Source organism: Ambystoma mexicanum, assembly GCF_040938575.1.
Source record: "Ambystoma mexicanum isolate Mex_15411 chromosome 12 unlocalized genomic scaffold, UKY_AmexF1_1 Mex_chr12_unloc.1, whole genome shotgun sequence".
Classification (NCBI taxonomy): Eukaryota; Metazoa; Chordata; class Amphibia; order Caudata; family Ambystomatidae; genus Ambystoma; species Ambystoma mexicanum.
Window position 1 is genome coordinate 15,250,052 of NW_027182322.1, and position 17,148 is coordinate 15,267,199.

Consider the following 17,148-nt stretch of genomic DNA (forward strand, 5'->3'; position numbering starts at 1 on the left):
TGGAGATGCCGGGGATTGAACCCGGGACCTCATACATGCGAAGCATGCGCTCTACCACTGAGCTACATCCCCTCGGTGTGCAGTGGGCCTGTCCTGCAGACATCTTTTCCTGGGAGAATTCTTCCGGTCAAAATATGCTGCCAACTGAAGCACTAGCAAAAGACCAGGGAAAACGGGAGCAAGACTGGAAAAGCACATGGTCAGCTGAAGCAGTGTGCATTATGCTTCTCCATAAGAGATGACTTCCAGGGGAAGTATTCCACCAGAGGATTACCGTGCTCAAAGAGCCATCTCGTGGACAGAGACCATATGACAGTCAAAAAAAGGGAAACAATTGGAGATGCCAGGGATTGGACCCAGGGCCTCATCCATGCAAAGCAAGTGCTCTACCACTGAGCTACATCCCCTCGGTATGCAGTGTGTCTGTCCCGCAGACATAATTTTCAGGGAGAACTCTTCTGGTCAAAACATTCTGCCGAGTGAAGCACTAGCAAAAGAGCAGGGAAAACTGGAGCAAGAATGGAAAACCTCATGGTCACACTGAAGCAGTGTGCATTTTGCTTCTCCATAAGAGATGACTTCCAGGGGAAGATTTCCACCAGAGGATTACTGTGCTCAAAGGGCCATCTAGTGGATAGAGATCATATGACAGTCAAAAAGAGAAACAAGTGGAAATGCCCCAGGTCCTCATACATGCAAAGCATGCGCTCTACCACTGAGCTACATCCCCGCTGAGAGGACGCTTCCTCATCACACCTAAAAGCTTCAGGAGGGAGTGGGCTAAGTAAGGAAAGGGGTTTGCAGTAGTGCATATGAAAAAACATGACAACTGCCAAATTACATCTTACTACTTACAATGACAAAGTTAAAGCGCCAGGTCGATCTCATCACGTTGGTGCCTGAGACATCACATAATGTGACACAGCCATCTCGGATAGATGCCCCAGATTTGAGAAGTGTAGTTATGGAGAAAAAATAAATATATATATATATATATATATATATATATATGTATGTCTTCAAACACCAAAAATGAGATAGCACCATTTCGCGCAGGAATTCCTCCAGCCGAAAGCCCACATATGTTGCTAGATAGACTGACACCTCTTTCGGATGTCCTTCTGTATTTGCTGGCTAGTGGAAAGCAACGTGGACCCACCACTCTATAGCTCTGCCGTCATGAGTGTCCCTAGCACACTCGGCAGATGTCGCTTCTCTAGGCAGACAAGCAGTGGAATTCTGCGGAAGGTCAATGGTGCTTCCATTGGTTTTGCCACTAGGCGATCCATTGCAGCCCTAGAATGAAGCATAACCCGCTGAATGCATTCAGGGTGTTCTGCGGTGGGAAAGGTCAGAGGGGGTGATAGTTGGTGAGCGTGCACAGCACCTCAGAATGACACCACTGCCTAGCAGGGGGACCGGTGGAGACACTATTTTCAGCCAATGCCCCTCTGTCTGAACGAGTCTGCCTTGTGTCATCCCGGTAAGAGATCAGGCTAACAGGCTTCCAATGAAAAAAGCAGACATCACACTGAAGCATGGTGCACCGTGCATGTCCACAATCATCGGCTCCAAAGAGAAGACGTTCAGGAACAGGATTTAGTATGGCAAAAGAACACATCATCCTAATTCCTATGTACAGGATAAAAAGCCCACAATTGAGGAAAAATATCACATGGAGATGCCTGGGATCGAACCTGTGGCCTCATACTTCCCAAGTATGTGCTCTACCACTGAGTTACATCCCCACTGCCAGCAAGGAACTGTGAAATCTACCAGATGCTGGCTGGCTGCTTGGGACTAACAGCGCCCAGAACTGACGGTAACTGTCGAATTGGAGTTTCCAAATGGCAGACTTCATTTTAGAGCCACCTGTGTCTGGTTGTCCATAGAAACATGCAGAAAGGCTGCCCCCCCATGCAATTCCCCTGACCAACTAATGAAAAATATCAATATGTTCAAGACTTTTGCTTTTAGAAGCCAGAGATAGGCCCCAGCAGCAGAGCTGGTAGGATATTCCAGCTCAAAACTAACAAGTTACAGAACCTGATCGACTTAGGTTGACAACAGAGGCACATCTGTGGCCACATCCAGTGAAAACAAATTATTTTTAAAGCTAGGCATCATATGCTACAAAGGTACAATGGTGGAGCTATACATTCGGAACCAAAACAATCGACTGAAAAGAAACGCAAGGCAATGCCAATACTTTCACGATTCTGCACCGTTAAAACTGTGGTGTGATGTTTCTCTCTGTGCATTTCTATTTGTAGTGATTGTGAAGGCATACAGGATGTTGACACTGGCAGGGACGTAAACCTCAGTGATATATTATAGGCAGGTTTGCCATACGGGCACCAGCGTTTTCTCAGACAAATAGATATGAATGTCGATGATCCTATAATCATGGCCCGAGTTGCAGTGTGAAATACAAAATAACCGGGACAAAATCACACTGATGTTTATGCAAATGGAGATGCCGGGGATTGAACCCGGGACCTCATACATGCGAAGCATGCGCTCTACCACTGAGCTACATCCCCTCGGTGTGCAGTGGGCCTGTCCTGCAGACATCTTTTCCTGGGAGAATTCTTCCGGTCAAAATATGCTGCCAACTGAAGCACTAGCAAAAGACCAGGGAAAACGGGAGCAAGACTGGAAAAGCACATGGTCAGCTGAAGCAGTGTGCATTATGCTTCTCCATAAGAGATGACTTCCAGGGGAAGTATTCCACCAGAGGATTACCGTGCTCAAAGAGCCATCTCGTGGACAGAGACCATATGACAGTCAAAAAAAGGGAAACAATTGGAGATGCCAGGGATTGGACCCAGGGCCTCATCCATGCAAAGCAAGTGCTCTACCACTGAGCTACATCCCCTCGGTATGCAGTGTGTCTGTCCCGCAGACATAATTTTCAGGGAGAACTCTTCTGGTCAAAACATTCTGCCGAGTGAAGCACTAGCAAAAGAGCAGGGAAAACTGGAGCAAGAATGGAAAACCTCATGGTCACACTGAAGCAGTGTGCATTTTGCTTCTCCATAAGAGATGACTTCCAGGGGAAGATTTCCACCAGAGGATTACTGTGCTCAAAGGGCCATCTAGTGGATAGAGATCATATGACAGTCAAAAAGAGAAACAAGTGGAAATGCCCCAGGTCCTCATACATGCAAAGCATGCGCTCTACCACTGAGCTACATCCCCGCTGAGAGGACGCTTCCTCATCACACCTAAAAGCTTCAGGAGGGAGTGGGCTAAGTAAGGAAAGGGGTTTGCAGTAGTGCATATGAAAAAACATGACAACTGCCAAATTACATCTTACTACTTACAATGACAAAGTTAAAGCGCCAGGTCGATCTCATCACGTTGGTGCCTGAGACATCACATAATGTGACACAGCCATCTCGGATAGATGCCCCAGATTTGAGAAGTGTAGTTATGGAGAAAAAATAAATATATATATATATATATATATATATATATATATGTATGTCTTCAAACACCAAAAATGAGATAGCACCATTTCGCGCAGGAATTCCTCCAGCCGAAAGCCCACATATGTTGCTAGATAGACTGACACCTCTTTCGGATGTCCTTCTGTATTTGCTGGCTAGTGGAAAGCAACGTGGACCCACCACTCTATAGCTCTGCCGTCATGAGTGTCCCTAGCACACTCGGCAGATGTCGCTTCTCTAGGCAGACAAGCAGTGGAATTCTGCGGAAGGTCAATGGTGCTTCCATTGGTTTTGCCACTAGGCGATCCATTGCAGCCCTAGAATGAAGCATAACCCGCTGAATGCATTCAGGGTGTTCTGCGGTGGGAAAGGTCAGAGGGGGTGATAGTTGGTGAGCGTGCACAGCACCTCAGAATGACACCACTGCCTAGCAGGGGGACCGGTGGAGACACTATTTTCAGCCAATGCCCCTCTGTCTGAACGAGTCTGCCTTGTGTCATCCCGGTAAGAGATCAGGCTAACAGGCTTCCAATGAAAAAAGCAGACATCACACTGAAGCATGGTGCACCGTGCATGTCCACAATCATCGGCTCCAAAGAGAAGACGTTCAGGAACAGGATTTAGTATGGCAAAAGAACACATCATCCTAATTCCTATGTACAGGATAAAAAGCCCACAATTGAGGAAAAATATCACATGGAGATGCCTGGGATCGAACCTGTGGCCTCATACTTCCCAAGTATGTGCTCTACCACTGAGTTACATCCCCACTGCCAGCAAGGAACTGTGAAATCTACCAGATGCTGGCTGGCTGCTTGGGACTAACAGCGCCCAGAACTGACGGTAACTGTCGAATTGGAGTTTCCAAATGGCAGACTTCATTTTAGAGCCACCTGTGTCTGGTTGTCCATAGAAACATGCAGAAAGGCTGCCCCCCCATGCAATTCCCCTGACCAACTAATGAAAAATATCAATATGTTCAAGACTTTTGCTTTTAGAAGCCAGAGATAGGCCCCAGCAGCAGAGCTGGTAGGATATTCCAGCTCAAAACTAACAAGTTACAGAACCTGATCGACTTAGGTTGACAACAGAGGCACATCTGTGGCCACATCCAGTGAAAACAAATTATTTTTAAAGCTAGGCATCATATGCTACAAAGGTACAATGGTGGAGCTATACATTCGGAACCAAAACAATCGACTGAAAAGAAACGCAAGGCAATGCCAATACTTTCACGATTCTGCACCGTTAAAACTGTGGTGTGATGTTTCTCTCTGTGCATTTCTATTTGTAGTGATTGTGAAGGCATACAGGATGTTGACACTGGCAGGGACGTAAACCTCAGTGATATATTATAGGCAGGTTTGCCATACGGGCACCAGCGTTTTCTCAGACAAATAGATATGAATGTCGATGATCCTATAATCATGGCCCGAGTTGCAGTGTGAAATACAAAATAACCGGGACAAAATCACACTGATGTTTATGCAAATGGAGATGCCGGGGATTGAACCCGGGACCTCATACATGCGAAGCATGCGCTCTACCACTGAGCTACATCCCCTCGGTGTGCAGTGGGCCTGTCCTGCAGACATCTTTTCCTGGGAGAATTCTTCCGGTCAAAATATGCTGCCAACTGAAGCACTAGCAAAAGACCAGGGAAAACGGGAGCAAGACTGGAAAAGCACATGGTCAGCTGAAGCAGTGTGCATTATGCTTCTCCATAAGAGATGACTTCCAGGGGAAGTATTCCACCAGAGGATTACCGTGCTCAAAGAGCCATCTCGTGGACAGAGACCATATGACAGTCAAAAAAAGGGAAACAATTGGAGATGCCAGGGATTGGACCCAGGGCCTCATCCATGCAAAGCAAGTGCTCTACCACTGAGCTACATCCCCTCGGTATGCAGTGTGTCTGTCCCGCAGACATAATTTTCAGGGAGAACTCTTCTGGTCAAAACATTCTGCCGAGTGAAGCACTAGCAAAAGAGCAGGGAAAACTGGAGCAAGAATGGAAAACCTCATGGTCACACTGAAGCAGTGTGCATTTTGCTTCTCCATAAGAGATGACTTCCAGGGGAAGATTTCCACCAGAGGATTACTGTGCTCAAAGGGCCATCTAGTGGATAGAGATCATATGACAGTCAAAAAGAGAAACAAGTGGAAATGCCCCAGGTCCTCATACATGCAAAGCATGCGCTCTACCACTGAGCTACATCCCCGCTGAGAGGACGCTTCCTCATCACACCTAAAAGCTTCAGGAGGGAGTGGGCTAAGTAAGGAAAGGGGTTTGCAGTAGTGCATATGAAAAAACATGACAACTGCCAAATTACATCTTACTACTTACAATGACAAAGTTAAAGCGCCAGGTCGATCTCATCACGTTGGTGCCTGAGACATCACATAATGTGACACAGCCATCTCGGATAGATGCCCCAGATTTGAGAAGTGTAGTTATGGAGAAAAAATAAATATATATATATATATATATATATATATATGTATGTCTTCAAACACCAAAAATGAGATAGCACCATTTCGCGCAGGAATTCCTCCAGCCGAAAGCCCACATATGTTGCTAGATCGACTGACACCTCTTTCGGATGTCCTTCTGTATTTGCTGGCTAGTGGAAAGCAACGTGGACCCACCACTCTATAGCTCTGCCGTCATGAGTGTCCCTAGCACACTCGGCAGATGTCGCTTCTCTAGGCAGACAAGCAGTGGAATTCTGCGGAAGGTCAATGGTGCTTCCATTGGTTTTGCCACTAGGCGATCCATTGCAGCCCTAGAATGAAGCATAACCCGCTGAATGCATTCAGGGTGTTCTGCGGTGGGAAAGGTCAGAGGGGGTGATAGTTGGTGAGCGTGCACAGCACCTCAGAATGACACCACTGCCTAGCAGGGGGACCGGTGGAGACACTATTTTCAGCCAATGCCCCTCTGTCTGAACGAGTCTGCCTTGTGTCATCCCGGTAAGAGATCAGGCTAACAGGCTTCCAATGAAAAAAGCAGACATCACACTGAAGCATGGTGCACCGTGCATGTCCACAATCATCGGCTCCAAAGAGAAGACGTTCAGGAACAGGATTTAGTATGGCAAAAGAACACATCATCCTAATTCCTATGTACAGGATAAAAAGCCCACAATTGAGGAAAAATATCACATGGAGATGCCTGGGATCGAACCTGTGGCCTCATACTTCCCAAGTATGTGCTCTACCACTGAGTTACATCCCCACTGCCAGCAAGGAACTGTGAAATCTACCAGATGCTGGCTGGCTGCTTGGGACTAACAGCGCCCAGAACTGACGGTAACTGTCGAATTGGAGTTTCCAAATGGCAGACTTCATTTTAGAGCCACCTGTGTCTGGTTGTCCATAGAAACATGCAGAAAGGCTGCCCCCCCATGCAATTCCCCTGACCAACTAATGAAAAATATCAATATGTTCAAGACTTTTGCTTTTAGAAGCCAGAGATAGGCCCCAGCAGCAGAGCTGGTAGGATATTCCAGCTCAAAACTAACAAGTTACAGAACCTGATCGACTTAGGTTGACAACAGAGGCACATCTGTGGCCACATCCAGTGAAAACAAATTATTTTTAAAGCTAGGCATCATATGCTACAAAGGTACAATGGTGGAGCTATACATTCGGAACCAAAACAATCGACTGAAAAGAAACGCAAGGCAATGCCAATACTTTCACGATTCTGCACCGTTAAAACTGTGGTGTGATGTTTCTCTCTGTGCATTTCTATTTGTAGTGATTGTGAAGGCATACAGGATGTTGACACTGGCAGGGACGTAAACCTCAGTGATATATTATAGGCAGGTTTGCCATACGGGCACCAGCGTTTTCTCAGACAAATAGATATGAATGTCGATGATCCTATAATCATGGCCCGAGTTGCAGTGTGAAATACAAAATAACCGGGACAAAATCACACTGATGTTTATGCAAATGGAGATGCCGGGGATTGAACCCGGGACCTCATACATGCGAAGCATGCGCTCTACCACTGAGCTACATCCCCTCGGTGTGCAGTGGGCCTGTCCTGCAGACATCTTTTCCTGGGAGAATTCTTCCGGTCAAAATATGCTGCCAACTGAAGCACTAGCAAAAGACCAGGGAAAACGGGAGCAAGACTGGAAAAGCACATGGTCAGCTGAAGCAGTGTGCATTATGCTTCTCCATAAGAGATGACTTCCAGGGGAAGTATTCCACCAGAGGATTACCGTGCTCAAAGAGCCATCTCGTGGACAGAGACCATATGACAGTCAAAAAAAGGGAAACAATTGGAGATGCCAGGGATTGGACCCAGGGCCTCATCCATGCAAAGCAAGTGCTCTACCACTGAGCTACATCCCCTCGGTATGCAGTGTGTCTGTCCCGCAGACATAATTTTCAGGGAGAACTCTTCTGGTCAAAACATTCTGCCGAGTGAAGCACTAGCAAAAGAGCAGGGAAAACTGGAGCAAGAATGGAAAACCTCATGGTCACACTGAAGCAGTGTGCATTTTGCTTCTCCATAAGAGATGACTTCCAGGGGAAGATTTCCACCAGAGGATTACTGTGCTCAAAGGGCCATCTAGTGGATAGAGATCATATGACAGTCAAAAAGAGAAACAAGTGGAAATGCCCCAGGTCCTCATACATGCAAAGCATGCGCTCTACCACTGAGCTACATCCCCGCTGAGAGGACGCTTCCTCATCACACCTAAAAGCTTCAGGAGGGAGTGGGCTAAGTAAGGAAAGGGGTTTGCAGTAGTGCATATGAAAAAACATGACAACTGCCAAATTACATCTTACTACTTACAATGACAAAGTTAAAGCGCCAGGTCGATCTCATCACGTTGGTGCCTGAGACATCACATAATGTGACACAGCCATCTCGGATAGATGCCCCAGATTTGAGAAGTGTAGTTATGGAGAAAAAATAAATACATATATATATATATATATATATGTATGTCTTCAAACACCAAAAATGAGATAGCACCATTTCGCGCAGGAATTCCTCCAGCCGAAAGCCCACATATGTTGCTAGATAGACTGACACCTCTTTCGGATGTCCTTCTGTATTTGCTGGCTAGTGGAAAGCAACGTGGACCCACCACTCTATAGCTCTGCCGTCATGAGTGTCCCTAGCACACTCGGCAGATGTCGCTTCTCTAGGCAGACAAGCAGTGGAATTCTGCGGAAGGTCAATGGTGCTTCCATTGGTTTTGCCACTAGGCGATCCATTGCAGCCCTAGAATGAAGCATAACCCGCTGAATGCATTCAGGGTGTTCTGCGGTGGGAAAGGTCAGAGGGGGTGATAGTTGGTGAGCGTGCACAGCACCTCAGAATGACACCACTGCCTAGCAGGGGGACCGGTGGAGACACTATTTTCAGCCAATGCCCCTCTGTCTGAACGAGTCTGCCTTGTGTCATCCCGGTAAGAGATCAGGCTAACAGGCTTCCAATGAAAAAAGCAGACATCACACTGAAGCATGGTGCACCGTGCATGTCCACAATCATCGGCTCCAAAGAGAAGACGTTCAGGAACAGGATTTAGTATGGCAAAAGAACACATCATCCTAATTCCTATGTACAGGATAAAAAGCCCACAATTGAGGAAAAATATCACATGGAGATGCCTGGGATCGAACCTGTGGCCTCATACTTCCCAAGTATGTGCTCTACCACTGAGTTACATCCCCACTGCCAGCAAGGAACTGTGAAATCTACCAGATGCTGGCTGGCTGCTTGGGACTAACAGCGCCCAGAACTGACGGTAACTGTCGAATTGGAGTTTCCAAATGGCAGACTTCATTTTAGAGCCACCTGTGTCTGGTTGTCCATAGAAACATGCAGAAAGGCTGCCCCCCCATGCAATTCCCCTGACCAACTAATGAAAAATATCAATATGTTCAAGACTTTTGCTTTTAGAAGCCAGAGATAGGCCCCAGCAGCAGAGCTGGTAGGATATTCCAGCTCAAAACTAACAAGTTACAGAACCTGATCGACTTAGGTTGACAACAGAGGCACATCTGTGGCCACATCCAGTGAAAACAAATTATTTTTAAAGCTAGGCATCATATGCTACAAAGGTACAATGGTGGAGCTATACATTCGGAACCAAAACAATCGACTGAAAAGAAACGCAAGGCAATGCCAATACTTTCACGATTCTGCACCGTTAAAACTGTGGTGTGATGTTTCTCTCTGTGCATTTCTATTTGTAGTGATTGTGAAGGCATACAGGATGTTGACACTGGCAGGGACGTAAACCTCAGTGATATATTATAGGCAGGTTTGCCATAAGGGCACCAGCGTTTTCTCAGACAAATAGATATGAATGTCGATGATCCTATAATCATGGCCCGAGTTGCAGTGTGAAATACAAAATAACCGGGACAAAATCACACTGATGTTTATGCAAATGGAGATGCCGGGGATTGAACCCGGGACCTCATACATGCGAAGCATGCGCTCTACCACTGAGCTACATCCCCTCGGTGTGCAGTGGGCCTGTCCTGCAGACATCTTTTCCTGGGAGAATTCTTCCGGTCAAAATATGCTGCCAACTGAAGCACTAGCAAAAGACCAGGGAAAACGGGAGCAAGACTGGAAAAGCACATGGTCAGCTGAAGCAGTGTGCATTATGCTTCTCCATAAGAGATGACTTCCAGGGGAAGTATTCCACCAGAGGATTACCGTGCTCAAAGAGCCATCTCGTGGACAGAGACCATATGACAGTCAAAAAAAGGGAAACAATTGGAGATGCCAGGGATTGGACCCAGGGCCTCATCCATGCAAAGCAAGTGCTCTACCACTGAGCTACATCCCCTCGGTATGCAGTGTGTCTGTCCCGCAGACATAATTTTCAGGGAGAACTCTTCTGGTCAAAACATTCTGCCGAGTGAAGCACTAGCAAAAGAGCAGGGAAAACTGGAGCAAGAATGGAAAACCTCATGGTCACACTGAAGCAGTGTGCATTTTGCTTCTCCATAAGAGATGACTTCCAGGGGAAGATTTCCACCAGAGGATTACTGTGCTCAAAGGGCCATCTAGTGGATAGAGATCATATGACAGTCAAAAAGAGAAACAAGTGGAAATGCCCCAGGTCCTCATACATGCAAAGCATGCGCTCTACCACTGAGCTACATCCCCGCTGAGAGGACGCTTCCTCATCACACCTAAAAGCTTCAGGAGGGAGTGGGCTAAGTAAGGAAAGGGGTTTGCAGTAGTGCATATGAAAAAACATGACAACTGCCAAATTACATCTTACTACTTACAATGACAAAGTTAAAGCGCCAGGTCGATCTCATCACGTTGGTGCCTGAGACATCACATAATGTGACACAGCCATCTCGGATAGATGCCCCAGATTTGAGAAGTGTAGTTATGGAGAAAAAATAAATATATATATATATATATATATATATATATATATATATATGTATGTCTTCAAACACCAAAAATGAGATAGCACCATTTCGCGCAGGAATTCCTCCAGCCGAAAGCCCACATATGTTGCTAGATAGACTGACACCTCTTTCGGATGTCCTTCTGTATTTGCTGGCTAGTGGAAAGCAACGTGGACCCACCACTCTATAGCTCTGCCGTCATGAGTGTCCCTAGCACACTCGGCAGATGTCGCTTCTCTAGGCAGACAAGCAGTGGAATTCTGCGGAAGGTCAATGGTGCTTCCATTGGTTTTGCCACTAGGCGATCCATTGCAGCCCTAGAATGAAGCATAACCCGCTGAATGCATTCAGGGTGTTCTGCGGTGGGAAAGGTCAGAGGGGGTGATAGTTGGTGAGCGTGCACAGCACCTCAGAATGACACCACTGCCTAGCAGGGGGACCGGTGGAGACACTATTTTCAGCCAATGCCCCTCTGTCTGAACGAGTCTGCCTTGTGTCATCCCGGTAAGAGATCAGGCTAACAGGCTTCCAATGAAAAAAGCAGACATCACACTGAAGCATGGTGCACCGTGCATGTCCACAATCATCGGCTCCAAAGAGAAGACGTTCAGGAACAGGATTTAGTATGGCAAAAGAACACATCATCCTAATTCCTATGTACAGGATAAAAAGCCCACAATTGAGGAAAAATATCACATGGAGATGCCTGGGATCGAACCTGTGGCCTCATACTTCCCAAGTATGTGCTCTACCACTGAGTTACATCCCCACTGCCAGCAAGGAACTGTGAAATCTACCAGATGCTGGCTGGCTGCTTGGGACTAACAGCGCCCAGAACTGACGGTAACTGTCGAATTGGAGTTTCCAAATGGCAGACTTCATTTTAGAGCCACCTGTGTCTGGTTGTCCATAGAAACATGCAGAAAGGCTGCCCCCCCATGCAATTCCCCTGACCAACTAATGAAAAATATCAATATGTTCAAGACTTTTGCTTTTAGAAGCCAGAGATAGGCCCCAGCAGCAGAGCTGGTAGGATATTCCAGCTCAAAACTAACAAGTTACAGAACCTGATCGACTTAGGTTGACAACAGAGGCACATCTGTGGCCACATCCAGTGAAAACAAATTATTTTTAAAGCTAGGCATCATATGCTACAAAGGTACAATGGTGGAGCTATACATTCGGAACCAAAACAATCGACTGAAAAGAAACGCAAGGCAATGCCAATACTTTCACGATTCTGCACCGTTAAAACTGTGGTGTGATGTTTCTCTCTGTGCATTTCTATTTGTAGTGATTGTGAAGGCATACAGGATGTTGACACTGGCAGGGACGTAAACCTCAGTGATATATTATAGGCAGGTTTGCCATACGGGCACCAGCGTTTTCTCAGACAAATAGATATGAATGTCGATGATCCTATAATCATGGCCCGAGTTGCAGTGTGAAATACAAAATAACCGGGACAAAATCACACTGATGTTTATGCAAATGGAGATGCCGGGGATTGAACCCGGGACCTCATACATGCGAAGCATGCGCTCTACCACTGAGCTACATCCCCTCGGTGTGCAGTGGGCCTGTCCTGCAGACATCTTTTCCTGGGAGAATTCTTCCGGTCAAAATATGCTGCCAACTGAAGCACTAGCAAAAGACCAGGGAAAACGGGAGCAAGACTGGAAAAGCACATGGTCAGCTGAAGCAGTGTGCATTATGCTTCTCCATAAGAGATGACTTCCAGGGGAAGTATTCCACCAGAGGATTACCGTGCTCAAAGAGCCATCTCGTGGACAGAGACCATATGACAGTCAAAAAAAGGGAAACAATTGGAGATGCCAGGGATTGGACCCAGGGCCTCATCCATGCAAAGCAAGTGCTCTACCACTGAGCTACATCCCCTCGGTATGCAGTGTGTCTGTCCCGCAGACATAATTTTCAGGGAGAACTCTTCTGGTCAAAACATTCTGCCGAGTGAAGCACTAGCAAAAGAGCAGGGAAAACTGGAGCAAGAATGGAAAACCTCATGGTCACACTGAAGCAGTGTGCATTTTGCTTCTCCATAAGAGATGACTTCCAGGGGAAGATTTCCACCAGAGGATTACTGTGCTCAAAGGGCCATCTAGTGGATAGAGATCATATGACAGTCAAAAAGAGAAACAAGTGGAAATGCCCCAGGTCCTCATACATGCAAAGCATGCGCTCTACCACTGAGCTACATCCCCGCTGAGAGGACGCTTCCTCATCACACCTAAAAGCTTCAGGAGGGAGTGGGCTAAGTAAGGAAAGGGGTTTGCAGTAGTGCATATGAAAAAACATGACAACTGCCAAATTACATCTTACTACTTACAATGACAAAGTTAAAGCGCCAGGTCGATCTCATCACGTTGGTGCCTGAGACATCACATAATGTGACACAGCCATCTCGGATAGATGACCCAGATTTGAGAAGTGTAGTTATGGAGAAAAAATAAATATATATATATATATATATATATATATGTATGTCTTCAAACACCAAAAATGAGATAGCACCATTTCGCGCAGGAATTCCTCCAGCCGAAAGCCCACATATGTTGCTAGATAGACTGACACCTCTTTCGGATGTCCTTCTGTATTTGCTGGCTAGTGGAAAGCAACGTGGACCCACCACTCTATAGCTCTGCCGTCATGAGTGTCCCTAGCACACTCGGCAGATGTCGCTTCTCTAGGCAGACAAGCAGTGGAATTCTGCGGAAGGTCAATGGTGCTTCCATTGGTTTTGCCACTAGGCGATCCATTGCAGCCCTAGAATGAAGCATAACCCGCTGAATGCATTCAGGGTGTTCTGCGGTGGGAAAGGTCAGAGGGGGTGATAGTTGGTGAGCGTGCACAGCACCTCAGAATGACACCACTGCCTAGCAGGGGGACCGGTGGAGACACTATTTTCAGCCAATGCCCCTCTGTCTGAACGAGTCTGCCTTGTGTCATCCCGGTAAGAGATCAGGCTAACAGGCTTCCAATGAAAAAAGCAGACATCACACTGAAGCATGGTGCACCGTGCATGTCCACAATCATCGGCTCCAAAGAGAAGACGTTCAGGAACAGGATTTAGTATGGCAAAAGAACACATCATCCTAATTCCTATGTACAGGATAAAAAGCCCACAATTGAGGAAAAATATCACATGGAGATGCCTGGGATCGAACCTGTGGCCTCATACTTCCCAAGTATGTGCTCTACCACTGAGTTACATCCCCACTGCCAGCAAGGAACTGTGAAATCTACCAGATGCTGGCTGGCTGCTTGGGACTAACAGCGCCCAGAACTGACGGTAACTGTCGAATTGGAGTTTCCAAATGGCAGACTTCATTTTAGAGCCACCTGTGTCTGGTTGTCCATAGAAACATGCAGAAAGGCTGCCCCCCCATGCAATTCCCCTGACCAACTAATGAAAAATATCAATATGTTCAAGACTTTTGCTTTTAGAAGCCAGAGATAGGCCCCAGCAGCAGAGCTGGTAGGATATTCCAGCTCAAAACTAACAAGTTACAGAACCTGATCGACTTAGGTTGACAACAGAGGCACATCTGTGGCCACATCCAGTGAAAACAAATTATTTTTAAAGCTAGGCATCATATGCTACAAAGGTACAATGGTGGAGCTATACATTCGGAACCAAAACAATCGACTGAAAAGAAACGCAAGGCAATGCCAATACTTTCACGATTCTGCACCGTTAAAACTGTGGTGTGATGTTTCTCTCTGTGCATTTCTATTTGTAGTGATTGTGAAGGCATACAGGATGTTGACACTGGCAGGGACGTAAACCTCAGTGATATATTAAAGGCAGGTTTGCCATACGGGCACCAGCGTTTTCTCAGACAAATAGATATGAATGTCGATGATCCTATAATCATGGCCCGAGTTGCAGTGTGAAATACAAAATAACCGGGACAAAATCACACTGATGTTTATGCAAATGGAGATGCCGGGGATTGAACCCGGGACCTCATACATGCGAAGCATGCGCTCTACCACTGAGCTACATCCCCTCGGTGTGCAGTGGGCCTGTCCTGCAGACATCTTTTCCTGGGAGAATTCTTCCGGTCAAAATATGCTGCCAACTGAAGCACTAGCAAAAGACCAGGGAAAACGGGAGCAAGACTGGAAAAGCACATGGTCAGCTGAAGCAGTGTGCATTATGCTTCTCCATAAGAGATGACTTCCAGGGGAAGTATTCCACCAGAGGATTACCGTGCTCAAAGAGCCATCTCGTGGACAGAGACCATATGACAGTCAAAAAAAGGGAAACAATTGGAGATGCCAGGGATTGGACCCAGGGCCTCATCCATGCAAAGCAAGTGCTCTACCACTGAGCTACATCCCCTCGGTATGCAGTGTGTCTGTCCCGCAGACATAATTTTCAGGGAGAACTCTTCTGGTCAAAACATTCTGCCGAGTGAAGCACTAGCAAAAGAGCAGGGAAAACTGGAGCAAGAATGGAAAACCTCATGGTCACACTGAAGCAGTGTGCATTTTGCTTCTCCATAAGAGATGACTTCCAGGGGAAGATTTCCACCAGAGGATTACTGTGCTCAAAGGGCCATCTAGTGGATAGAGATCATATGACAGTCAAAAAGAGAAACAAGTGGAAATGCCCCAGGTCCTCATACATGCAAAGCATGCGCTCTACCACTGAGCTACATCCCCGCTGAGAGGACGCTTCCTCATCACACCTAAAAGCTTCAGGAGGGAGTGGGCTAAGTAAGGAAAGGGGTTTGCAGTAGTGCATATGAAAAAACATGACAACTGCCAAATTACATCTTACTACTTACAATGACAAAGTTAAAGCGCCAGGTCGATCTCATCACGTTGGTGCCTGAGACATCACATAATGTGACACAGCCATCTCGGATAGATGCCCCAGATTTGAGAAGTGTAGTTATGGAGAAAAAATAAATATATATATATATATATATATATATATATATGTATGTCTTCAAACACCAAAAATGAGATAGCACCATTTCGCGCAGGAATTCCTCCAGCCGAAAGCCCACATATGTTGCTAGATAGACTGACACCTCTTTCGGATGTCCTTCTGTATTTGCTGGCTAGTGGAAAGCAACGTGGACCCACCACTCTATAGCTCTGCCGTCATGAGTGTCCCTAGCACACTCGGCAGATGTCGCTTCTCTAGGCAGACAAGCAGTGGAATTCTGCGGAAGGTCAATGGTGCTTCCATTGGTTTTGCCACTAGGCGATCCATTGCAGCCCTAGAATGAAGCATAACCCGCTGAATGCATTCAGGGTGTTCTGCGGTGGGAAAGGTCAGAGGGGGTGATAGTTGGTGAGCGTGCACAGCACCTCAGAATGACACCACTGCCTAGCAGGGGGACCGGTGGAGACACTATTTTCAGCCAATGCCCCTCTGTCTGAACGAGTCTGCCTTGTGTCATCCCGGTAAGAGATCAGGCTAACAGGCTTCCAATGAAAAAAGCAGACATCACACTGAAGCATGGTGCACCGTGCATGTCCACAATCATCGGCTCCAAAGAGAAGACGTTCAGGAACAGGATTTAGTATGGCAAAAGAACACATCATCCTAATTCCTATGTACAGGATAAAAAGCCCACAATTGAGGAAAAATATCACATGGAGATGCCTGGGATCGAACCTGTGGCCTCATACTTCCCAAGTATGTGCTCTACCACTGAGTTACATCCCCACTGCCAGCAAGGAACTGTGAAATCTACCAGATGCTGGCTGGCTGCTTGGGACTAACAGCGCCCAGAACTGACGGTAACTGTCGAATTGGAGTTTCCAAATGGCAGACTTCATTTTAGAGCCACCTGTGTCTGGTTGTCCATAGAAACATGCAGAAAGGCTGCCCCCCCATGCAATTCCCCTGACCAACTAATGAAAAATATCAATATGTTCAAGACTTTTGCTTTTAGAAGCCAGAGATAGGCCCCAGCAGCAGAGCTGGTAGGATATTCCAGCTCAAAACTAACAAGTTACAGAACCTGATCGACTTAGGTTGACAACAGAGGCACATCTGTGGCCACATCCAGTGAAAACAAATTATTTTTAAAGCTAGGCATCATATGCTACAAAGGTACAATGGTGGAGCTATACATTCGGAACCAAAACAATCGACTGAAAAGAAACGCAAGGCAATGCCAATACTTTCACGATTCTGCACCGTTAAAACTGTGGTGTGATGTTTCTCTCTGTGCATTTCTATTTGTAGTGATTGTGAAGGCATACAGGATGTTGACACTGGCAGGGACGTAAACCTCAG

General features: G+C 46.5%; 7 non-coding genes across 7 annotated transcripts; all 7 read right to left on the minus strand.

Annotated features, from left to right (window-relative positions):
- Window positions 1-72, minus strand: TRNAA-CGC (transfer RNA alanine (anticodon CGC)). The gene has a single exon. It is a non-coding gene; the product is annotated as a tRNA-Ala (tRNA).
- Window positions 73-2,471: 2,399 nt separating this feature from the next.
- Window positions 2,472-2,543, minus strand: TRNAA-CGC (transfer RNA alanine (anticodon CGC)). The gene has a single exon. It is a non-coding gene; the product is annotated as a tRNA-Ala (tRNA).
- A 2,401-nt stretch (window positions 2,544-4,944) lies between these two features.
- On the minus strand, window positions 4,945-5,016 carry TRNAA-CGC (transfer RNA alanine (anticodon CGC)). The gene has a single exon. It is a non-coding gene; the product is annotated as a tRNA-Ala (tRNA).
- Window positions 5,017-7,413: 2,397 nt separating this feature from the next.
- On the minus strand, window positions 7,414-7,485 carry TRNAA-CGC (transfer RNA alanine (anticodon CGC)). Its single transcript has one exon. It is a non-coding gene; the product is annotated as a tRNA-Ala (tRNA).
- Window positions 7,486-9,878: 2,393 nt separating this feature from the next.
- On the minus strand, window positions 9,879-9,950 carry TRNAA-CGC (transfer RNA alanine (anticodon CGC)). The gene has a single exon. It is a non-coding gene; the product is annotated as a tRNA-Ala (tRNA).
- Window positions 9,951-12,357: 2,407 nt separating this feature from the next.
- On the minus strand, window positions 12,358-12,429 carry TRNAA-CGC (transfer RNA alanine (anticodon CGC)). The gene has a single exon. It is a non-coding gene; the product is annotated as a tRNA-Ala (tRNA).
- A 2,395-nt stretch (window positions 12,430-14,824) lies between these two features.
- On the minus strand, window positions 14,825-14,896 carry TRNAA-CGC (transfer RNA alanine (anticodon CGC)). The gene has a single exon. It is a non-coding gene; the product is annotated as a tRNA-Ala (tRNA).
- Window positions 14,897-17,148: the final 2,252 nt, after the last annotated feature.